This window comes from Pongo pygmaeus, chromosome 4 (genome assembly GCF_028885625.2).
Source record: "Pongo pygmaeus isolate AG05252 chromosome 4, NHGRI_mPonPyg2-v2.0_pri, whole genome shotgun sequence".
In the NCBI taxonomy this organism is placed as follows: Eukaryota; Metazoa; Chordata; class Mammalia; order Primates; family Hominidae; genus Pongo; species Pongo pygmaeus.
Genome location: NC_072377.2, coordinates 137,168,037 through 137,178,138, shown reverse-complemented (window position 1 = coordinate 137,178,138; position 10,102 = coordinate 137,168,037).

Sequence of the window (10,102 nt, the reverse complement as noted above, 5' to 3'; positions counted from 1 at the left end):
CACCGGCGAGGGGCGGGAGCGGCCGAGGGGCCGAGGCGCGCACGTGCCGCTCCAGCACCGGCCATGTCAGGCCGAGGGACCCCGCGGGCCCGGCCGGGCGGCAGCCCCTGCCCTCGAGGGTGGTCTCCGGGGACCAAGGCGTGCCGGGCCGTGCGGAGAGGCGCGGCCCAGATGACTACATCAGAGGGTCTGTTGCTTGTTTCTAGATTGTCAGCGGGGATCCACTCCCGTGCGGGTAATTTTAATTAACACTAACTACCAAAGGGCCGCTCCGGGCACTTGGCGCATGTGGCTCGCACCTGCCTGCAATGCGCCGCGTGGGCCGCCCGCTTATGGCTATGGGGAGCCTCTCAGCTTTGCTCTGGCCCCGAAGCGCTGGGATTGGGACCGCCCTTCCTCCAGACCAGCTCATCCTGGGAAAGCTGGGGTTGCTTTTTTGGGTTTCTCCGGACTCTGGGTCTCCGTTGGCAAAGACATGATGCCCAGTCAGGAGGAGTAAGGCCTGAGAGAGTTGTTTTTGTAAGTGAAACGATTTTTTAGATTTGTATTTTTAGGAAAATTACGAATGCAGATAATTTTAAAAATCAGGAAGGTTGATTATGTAAAACGGCAGCGCTGGGAATCCGTGCTCTATGGGCCTCTGGCATTGCTGCTCCTCTTTTGAGTGAGGCAGTTACTGCCTTGCTGTGTCCCTTACTGTCTTTTAAAGGTTGTTTATAGGCCGAGCACGGTGGCTCACGCCTGTAATCCCAGCACTTTGGGAGGCCGAGATGGGCGGATCACGAGGTCAGGAGATTGAGACCATCCTGGCTAACACGGTGAAACCCCGTCTCTACTACAAATACAAAAAAATTAGCCGGGCGTGGTGGCGGGCGCCTGTGGTCCCAGCTACTCGGGAGGCTGAGGCAGGAGAATGGCGTGAACCCGGGAGGCGGAGCTTGCAGTGAGCCGAAATCGCACCACTGCACTTCAGCTTGGGTGACAGTGTGAGACTCCGTCTTAAAAAAAAAAAAAAAAAAAGGTTGTTAAGAAAATCACAAGGAAGGAGGAAAAAATATACTTCCTATTCATTAAGTGGAGGTGGAACATCACAAAGGTCTTCAGTGTCACTGTCTTCACGTTGAGCAGGCCGAGGAGGAGGAAGAAGAGGAGGGGTCGGTCTTGTCATTTCAGGGGTGGCAGAGGCAGGAGAAAATCCGTGGATAAGTGGATCTGTGCAGTTCAGAATCTGCTGTTCAAGGGTCAACTGTGTATGTAAAAAATTCAGTGGAATCTCCACCTTCCCTCACAAGTTAACTATTTTTCTTAGGTTTTTTTTTTTTGGTATCCTATTATTTTATGTAAATGCAAGCAACTGTGAATATATGGTCTTATTTTCCCTTGTCCCTACATGTGAAGTGGCATCATATAAACCTTTTGCACCCTGTTTTTTCTCACTTATTATAAAAATAATATATTTTTGTATTCACACTTAGATTGGGACGTTTAGACTTTTCTTCGTTCTCTTCTCTCTTATTGAAACTGCCATTTTTTGACTATATACCTCTTGGACTTGTCCTTGAATTTTCTTTTTATTCTATTTTCCATTTAAAAAATTTCTCTTCTCTGGGATATTCTCATAGCTTTATCTTCCTGAGGGTATTTGATTCTTTGTGTGTGCGCGCGCATGTGCACATGCACGCTAACAGCACTATGTTCTTGTTTCATTGATGAGATATCTTCTAAGTTTCCTTTTTCATACATAATCTTTATTTTCTCCAAGTTTTCTTTAAAAAATTGTTTTGAACTGGGCGCGGTGGCTCACGCCTGTAATTCTAGCACTTTGGGGGGCCGATCGCTTGAGCCCAGGAGTTTGACACCAGCCTGGGCAACATAGGGAGACTTCACTTCTACAAAACATAAAAAAAACTTAGCCAGGCATGGTTGTGCATACCTGTGATCCCAGCTACTTGGGAGGCTGTGTGGGAGCATCACTTGAGCTCAGGAGTCGAAGCTGCAGTGAGTTGTGATCAAACCACTTCACTCCAGCCTGGGTGACAGAGCCAGACCCTGCCTCAAAAAAATTTTTTTTTCCATCTTATAGGCTTTCCTTGCACGTTAGGTGATCCTGGATTGCCTGCACATGTTAAAACAGGGATCTCTGAGGGTAAATGTGTGGGAGGGGGCTGTTTCCTATAGGGCAGGTGGCTGTTTTCACTTGGGGAACCTCCTGTGCCAGTTTCTTTGTCGTTTTTTGGCAGGCAGGCAGGTCAGCTGGCGCAGAAAAGATTCTCCCTGTCTCCAGCATTCCGGCAGCAAGGGTGGAGAGAGGGCTGGGGTGGGGGCCTCGGCATCTGTTGACTTTTCCTGATTTCAGCATATTTCGACCGCCCTCTACTGTGTCTAGTGTTTCTTGGTCCAGATATCCTATCCGGAGAAAACCCTGCTGCAGGAGAGTCACTCAACTTTGATGAATAAAAATGGATATCTAACTGTTTCTTAAACTGAGTTTCAACAACTTTCCTTATTTTCACCCCCTTCTCTTCCGGTGTCCTTGGTCTTCTCCCAGTTCCTGAGCATTCTTGGGATTCTGTAAATCAACATAGGTTTCAGCTGGCCTAGGATTCGGTTTTCTTGGGTCAGCCAAGTAGTCTGCCCACCGTCCATCCACTTTCCACTTTTCAAACGCTGGTGCTGTCATCCATTTCTCCCATTTTGGTGGGTTTCAAACTTTAGAAAATTCAGTTACTGTCATTTTAGTTGGTTATAAAGTGGGAGTTTGTGTTTATTCCATTGTTTTTACTTGGACTTTATATTTTTAATGTAGAGAGTTTATAAACAAGACAAGCAACAAGAGGCAAACACTAATCTTGCACCCCTTTTCCCTGGCACTATAACACCTCTGTATCTTTGCTATGCACATTTACATTTTGTTAGAAAAATGAGATAATACATTATATAGTTTTTACTCCTTTTTCACTTAAAATATATGAAGAGCATTCTCCAATGTCAGTATTCTGCATTTAAAAAAAGATTACACAAAATGTTATTGTGTGAAGTACAGATATGCAAAAAAATAAAAAGCCCCATAGTCCCAGCATCCAGAGATAATAATCATTGTAATATTTTGGTATCTGTCATGCTAGTATGTGGATATGTACAGGATAAGTACCTTATTCCTAAAATAAAAGGGAAATAACTTTTATTTTCTTTTTTTTTTTGAGACACAGTCTTGCTCTGTCACCTATGTTGGAGTGCAGTGGCACCATCTTGGCTCACTGCAACCTCTGCCTCTCAGGCAGAAGCAATCTTCCCACCTCAGCCTCCTGAGTAGCTGAGACTACAGGCAAGCCACTACGCCTGGCTAATTTTTGAATTTTTTGTAGAGACCAGGTTTCACCATGTTGCCCAGGCTGGTCTCAAACTCTTGGGCTCAAGCAATTTGGCTGCTTTGGCCTCCTGAAGTGCTAGGATTACAGGTGTGAGCCACTGTGCCTGGCTGACATATTTTATTTATTGATTAGTTTTTTTTTTTTGAGACGGGGTCTCACTCTGACACCCAGGCTGAGGAGCAATGGTGCAAACACGGCTCACTGCAGTCTCGACCCCCTGGGTTCAAGTGATCCTCCCACCTCAGCTTCCTGCGTAGCTGGGACTACAGGGCACCATCATGCCCACACACACTGGCTGATTTTTAATATTTTTTGTAGAGATAGGGTTAAACCTTTAGATACCACGGTTTTACTAATATCAAATCAAGGAGGTGCAAGATAAATGTTTGCCTTTTATTGCTTGTCTCTTTTATAAATTCTCTACATTAAAAATATAAATTCCAAGTAAAAACAATGGAATGAGCATAAACTCCCACTTCATAACCACTCAAACCATAGTAGCAACAACCTTATCCTGTTGCCCAGGTTGGTCTTGAACTCCTGTGCTCAAGTGATCCTCTTATCTTGGCCTCCCAGTGTGCTGGAATCACAGGCATCAGCCACTGCACCTGGCCTGTTACTTAATCTAATACATTTCTGCGCCAAGCCCTGGAAGACAAATAATTACAAATAATTCCCATAACAATGATAAGTTCATACATTCATTAAGTAAATGTTTATTGAGTGCTTACTATGTAGGTGCTAAACAAAACAGCACAGTCTGTCCTCTTAGAGATACATTCTAGTGGGTAGAGATAATGAACAAACACATGATATATAGTATGTTAGACAGTGAAAAGTACAGTGGAGAGGGAAAAAAAAGAGGGTAGGTAGAATGAGTGAGTGCACTATTATATATGGGATGGTGACGTAAGGCATCACTGAGAAGGTGTTATTTGAGCAGAGACCTGAAGGACGAGAGGAAGTGGCCATGCAGATATTTGGGGGAAGAAATTTCCAAGCTGAAGTCACAAGTAAGTGCAAAGGCCCTTTTCTTATTTTGTTAGTGCTGCTGTAACAGAATACCCAAGACGGAGTAATTTATAAATAATACAAATTTATTGCTTACAGTTCTGGAGGCTGGGAAATCCAAGATCAAGGCTCCAGCAGAATTGGTGTCTGGTGAGGGCTGCTCTCTGCCCCCAAGATGGTGCCTTCTTGCTGTGTCCTCACGTGGTAGAAGAGCCAAAGGGAAGAACCTTCTCCCTCAAGCCCTTTTATGAGGGCATGAATCCCATTCCTCCAAGGCCTAATCACATTTTAAGGGCCCCACTTCTTAATAGCATCACCTTGGGGGTTAAGTTCCAATGTACGAATTTTGGAGTGAAACATACACTCAAACCATAGTAGCACCAAAGCAGGAAAATGCCCACTGTGCTGAGAATTAGCAAGGAAAGCCAGAAGGAGTGGGGGGAAGCATGGGAGAAGATACTGTCAGAGAAGTATGTCCAGAGCATATGGAGACTTGTAAGCCATTGAGAGGACTGAGGATTTCATGATGAGTGACATAGGGAGCCACTAGAGGTTTTGAGCAGAGGAGTGACATGACTCAATTTACCTTTTTTCTTTTTTAAAAAAAATTTGAATTAATGTTATATTTACAGAAAAGATACAAAAATAGTACAGAGAGTTTCCATATCCCCTCCCCTTACCCAGCTTCTCCCAACAGTAACACATTACATAATCATAGTGCAATGATCAAAAACAGAAAAATGAGCATGGATTTATTAAGTAAACTGGATCCTATTCTAATCTCACCAGTGTTTCCATTCACATCCTTTTTCAGTTTCAAGATCAACCCAGGATCTCACAGTGCATTGAGTTAATTCTCTTTGGCCTCCTGCAGTCTGAATGGTTCCTCAGTCTTGTCTTTCATAACCCTTACATTTTCCAGGAATACTGATGAGTTATGCTGTCAAGTGTTCCTCAGTTTGGTCCCCTTGGTGTTTTCTCCTAATTGCACTGAGGTTCTACATTTTCACAGAGATGAAGTTGGGGCCTTCTCACTGCATCAGGTCACAGGGTTCATGAGGTCCATGCCTTCTTATTGGTGATGTTGACCCTGACCACTTGGTTAAGATGGTTTCTGTCAGGTTCTTCCATGATAAAGTTACTATCTTTCCCTTTTTAGTTAATATATTGGGAAAGATAGTTTGAGATTATATAAATTTTTTTCTCAGATTTGTGTCTACTAGTATTAGCTTCATCAGTGACTCTTGTCTGAAATGATTTTTATTGTGGTATTTGCCTAGTGATGACTTTTCTTTTTCCCTTTCCTTCTACATTTATTACTTGTAATTCTACTATAAAGAAGTGCTGTCCTTGTCCCTCATTTTTTTTTAAAGTAAGTACTTGTGTATAGCCACATAAGTTCATGAATATTTATTTTACTCTATGGGTTATAATCCAATACTGTCTTTATTTTGTTTCTCAAATTGTTCTACCTTTGATCATTGGGAGTTACTTCAGGTTGGGTTCTGTGTTCTTTGAACAAACTCTACCTTTTTTTTAAAAAAAAAAATTTTCTTAATTTCTGGCACCACAAAAAATTCTAGGGTCATTTTGTATTTTCCTTGCCTCAGCCCTGAAGTCAACCACTTCACCAAGTAGCTGGAGTTCTTTTTATTGAAGAGCGTGTTTTAAAATCGAGATCTTGGAAGTAGGTGTCCTCATTATTACTGGGGTGTCATCACACTGGGCCCTCTTTAAAGAACTTTGTTACTTTCACTATAAGTTTTCATTATTTTCTTAGTGGTTACCCTGGGGATTACAAATGAACACCTTAATTTAGATGAATGTCAACTTAATTTCCATTTCAAAAGTTCCTATATAGCTCTGTTGCCTCTCTCTTTTGTAGCATTATTGTCATATAAATTATATTTTTATATATTATAAGCCCATCAACAGTGTTAAAATTCTTAATGCAGTTCCCTTTCAATCATATAGGAAAAGAGTTGCAACCCAAAATACTTTTTTTTTTTTTGAGACCGAGTTTTGCTCTTGTCACCAAGGCTGGAGTGCAGTGGCGTGATCTCAGCTCACTGCAACCTCCGCCTCCTGGGTTCAAGAGATTCTTCTGCCTCAGCCTCCTGAGTAGCTGGGATTACAGGCGCCCACCACAATGCCTGGCTAATTTTTTGTATTTTTAGTAGAAACAGGGTTTCACCATGATGGGCAGGCTGGTCTCAAACTCCTGACCTCAGGTGATCCGCCCACCTCGGCCTCTCAAAGTGTTGGGATTACAGGCGTGAGCCACTGCTCCCAGCCCCCAAAATATATTTATACTTTTATATTACCTATATATTTACCTTTACCAGTACTCTTTATTTGAGTATTCATGAGCATTTGAGTCTAGTTTCATTTTATCCTAAAGGATTCATTCTCCTTTTATATTTCTTGTAGGGCAAGTCTGGTGAAGACAGATTTTCACAATGTTTGTTTATCTGGGAGTGTCTTCATTTCTTGTTTTTGAAGGACAGTTTTTCTGGATACAGAATTCTTGGTTGAGGCTGGGCACAGTAGCCTACACCTTAATCCCAGCACTTTGGGAGGCCAAGGTGGGAGGATTGCTTAAGACTAGGAGTTTAAGACCAGCCTGGGCAAGATAGCAAGACCCCCTGTCTCTTAAAAAAAATTTTTTTTTTTTGAGTGTGGTGGCACATACTGGTAGTCCTATTTGAGAGGCTGAGGCAAGAGAATTGCTTGAGCCCAGGAGTTTGAAGCTACAGCGAGCTATGATTGCACCACTGCAAAAATAATTCTTGGTTGATAGTCTTTTTCATTCAGCACTTTGAATATGTCATCTCACTGCTTTTAGGCCTGCATTGTTTCTTATGAGAAGTCACTTCTTAGCTTTACGTGCTTCTTTCTTTTGTTTGAGATCTCTTTTTCAACAATTTGACCATGATGCATCTAAATGTGAATCTCTTTGAGTTTACCCTACTTGGAGTTTGTTCAATTTCTTGGATACGAAGATTAATGTTTTCATAAAATTTGGGAAGTTTTGGGCTACTATTTCTTCAAATAGTCTTTCTGCTCCTTTCTCTCTTCTGGGATTCTCATTATGATTGGTATACTTGGTATTTTGGTACACTTGATAGTGTCTCAAAGGTCTCTGAAGCTCTCTTCATTTTTCTTCATTCTGCCTATTCCTCAGACTGTATAATCTCAATTGACCTGTCTTTGAACTCACTGATTCTTTCTTCTGCCAGTTCAAATTTGCTGTTGACCCCCATCTAGTGAATTTTTATTTCCATTATTGTATTTCTCAACTCCAGAATTTCTGTTTGATTCTTTTTTATAATGTTTGTCTCCTTACTGATAGTCTTGATAATTTGGTGAAACATCATTCTCATAATTTCCTTTAATTCTTTAGACTTTGTTTCTGTTAGTTCCTTGAACATGTTTATAATAGCTGATATCTAAAGTCTTTGCCTAGTAAGTCTAACATCTGGGCTTCCTCATAGATTGTTTCTATTGACTGTTTTTTAAATTGCTGTTTATGGCATGGGTCAGATGTTCCTGTTCTTTGTGTGTCTTGTTTTAAATACTATATCAATTATTGAAGTCAGATTACCTACACTCCAGGGTTTGTACCTGTTACTATTTCTTATTGTTGCTGCTGCTGGTTGGTTCTATGTCTTTCCTGGACTAATTCTGCAAATTCTGTATGCTTTGTCATGTTTGGTTCCTGAAGTCTCTACTCAGCCTAGTGGGTAAGCGAATAATTGGACAGATATTTCTTTCTAATGCCTTGAATCAATAAATTTTCTAGCTTTTGTCAAGTGTGTGCATGTGTGTGTATTTGTGGAGTCATGTCATCGATGTGTCAGCAGGCAGTTTACAACTGCCTTTATCTTCATTTCTGGCATGAATTGAGTTTCAAGGTCAGCCAGAGATGAGAGCTTAGGACCCTCGCAGGACATGCATACATCCCTGCACATGCACATGGACTTCTAGATTCCCAGGAATATGCTTGAGCTTGTCAAAGCTCCCGTGGACATCTTCTTCCCAGATTTTTCCTTTTAAGTTTCTTGGTCAGCCTTTTGTTTGCTCCACCTGATAACGTTGACTCAGGCAGCCACAGGGTTAATCAATTGCCACTGATTATTCTGTAGGAAGGGCTGTTTTCAGAGTGAGCTCTGAGTTAAGTCAAATAAAGATAGGTCCTGAAAATGGAGCTTTTCAGTGAGTTGCCAGACAAGTCAAATAGAGGCAGTTCTCTAGTAGTGGAGATCTGGAGGACCTCCAAATCTATTCTGTCTCCTCCAGTGGTTACTAGGTTGCTGATTTTCACAGATACTAAGAGGGCTGTTGGTTTTCAAGTTACCATGGAATAAGGGAGAAGGGCATGGGATTAGGGCAACTTAAAATGCCACTTTCTGTTCTGAGATTCTGCTGTTTTCCTTTAATAAACACACCTCAGTTTGTCGCTATCCATTAATTTCCAAAGTTCTGAAAAAGTTGATTTTGTTGCTTTTATGAAGAAGCAGATTTTGGATGGCTTTTACTCCACCCTTATGGAAGTAGAAATCCTTTAGATATTAAAATTATAAACTTATACAGATCCTTTGGATTCAATCGACACCACAGGGTTCTTTTTATGGCCTCCTTTTCTGATATGCAAACACCTTTTTCCAACAGTGAGAAACTCAATTCGTATTGTCTACCACACAGGTATATATCTGTTTGACTTTAGTGTATACATAAAAATTTTGGAATTGCTAACCCACACCCCTGTGAGAAACACATTTTCTTGAGTTATTTTAAAAAGATCACTGGCTGCTGTGTTGAGAACTACAGGGAGCAGGCCCCAAATCAGTGGGAGCAGTTACGTGGTTACTCAGATTATTCAGGTTAGAGATGGCAGTGGCTTGGACCAGAGCAATGATGGTTTAGATCAGGGGTCCCCAATCCCTGGGCTGCAGACCATTACCTGTCCTCAGCCTGTTAGGAACAGAGTCACACAGCAGGAGGTGAGTGACAGGTGAGGGAGCATTACCGCCTGAGCTCTACCTCCTATCAGATTGGTGGTGGCATTAGATTCTCACGGGAGTGCAAACTCTATTGTGAATTTGCATGTGAGGGATCTAGGTTGCGTGCTCCTTACGAGAATCTAACTAATGCCTGATGACGTGAGATGGAACAGTTTCATCCCGAAACCATCCCCCTCACCCCACCCATCCATGGAAAAATTGTCTTCCACTAAATCGGTCCCTGGTGCCAAAACGGTTGGGGACTGCTGGTTTAAACGGTGAGGCATGGTCAGATTCTGGATGTGTTTTGAAAATTGAACCCATAGTATTAAACTGATGAATTAGATATGAGATGTAAGATAAAGAATCAAGGATAATGCCAATTTTTGCCTGAGCAATTGGAATAATGGAGTTGCCATTAACTGAAAGCCTACGGAAGAGATTCAAGTTCTGGGAGCAAGACTGGTTTTGGTCATTTTAAGTTTTAGACGTTTATTAGATATTCAAGTGCAGATAGATGCTCAGTTATCCACAGGCAGCTGAATATATCAATCAGTCAAGCATTTAGGAGAGATCTGGATTGGACACAAACATTTATGAGTTATCAGTGTATAGATGGTGGTTATAGGAGTGGTCAGTGCCTTGCCTGTATCCTATGATCCTAGGAACTGCCAGTGTGCTCCTGCCAACTTTCAGCTGCTGCTGTTTTTTGGTTTT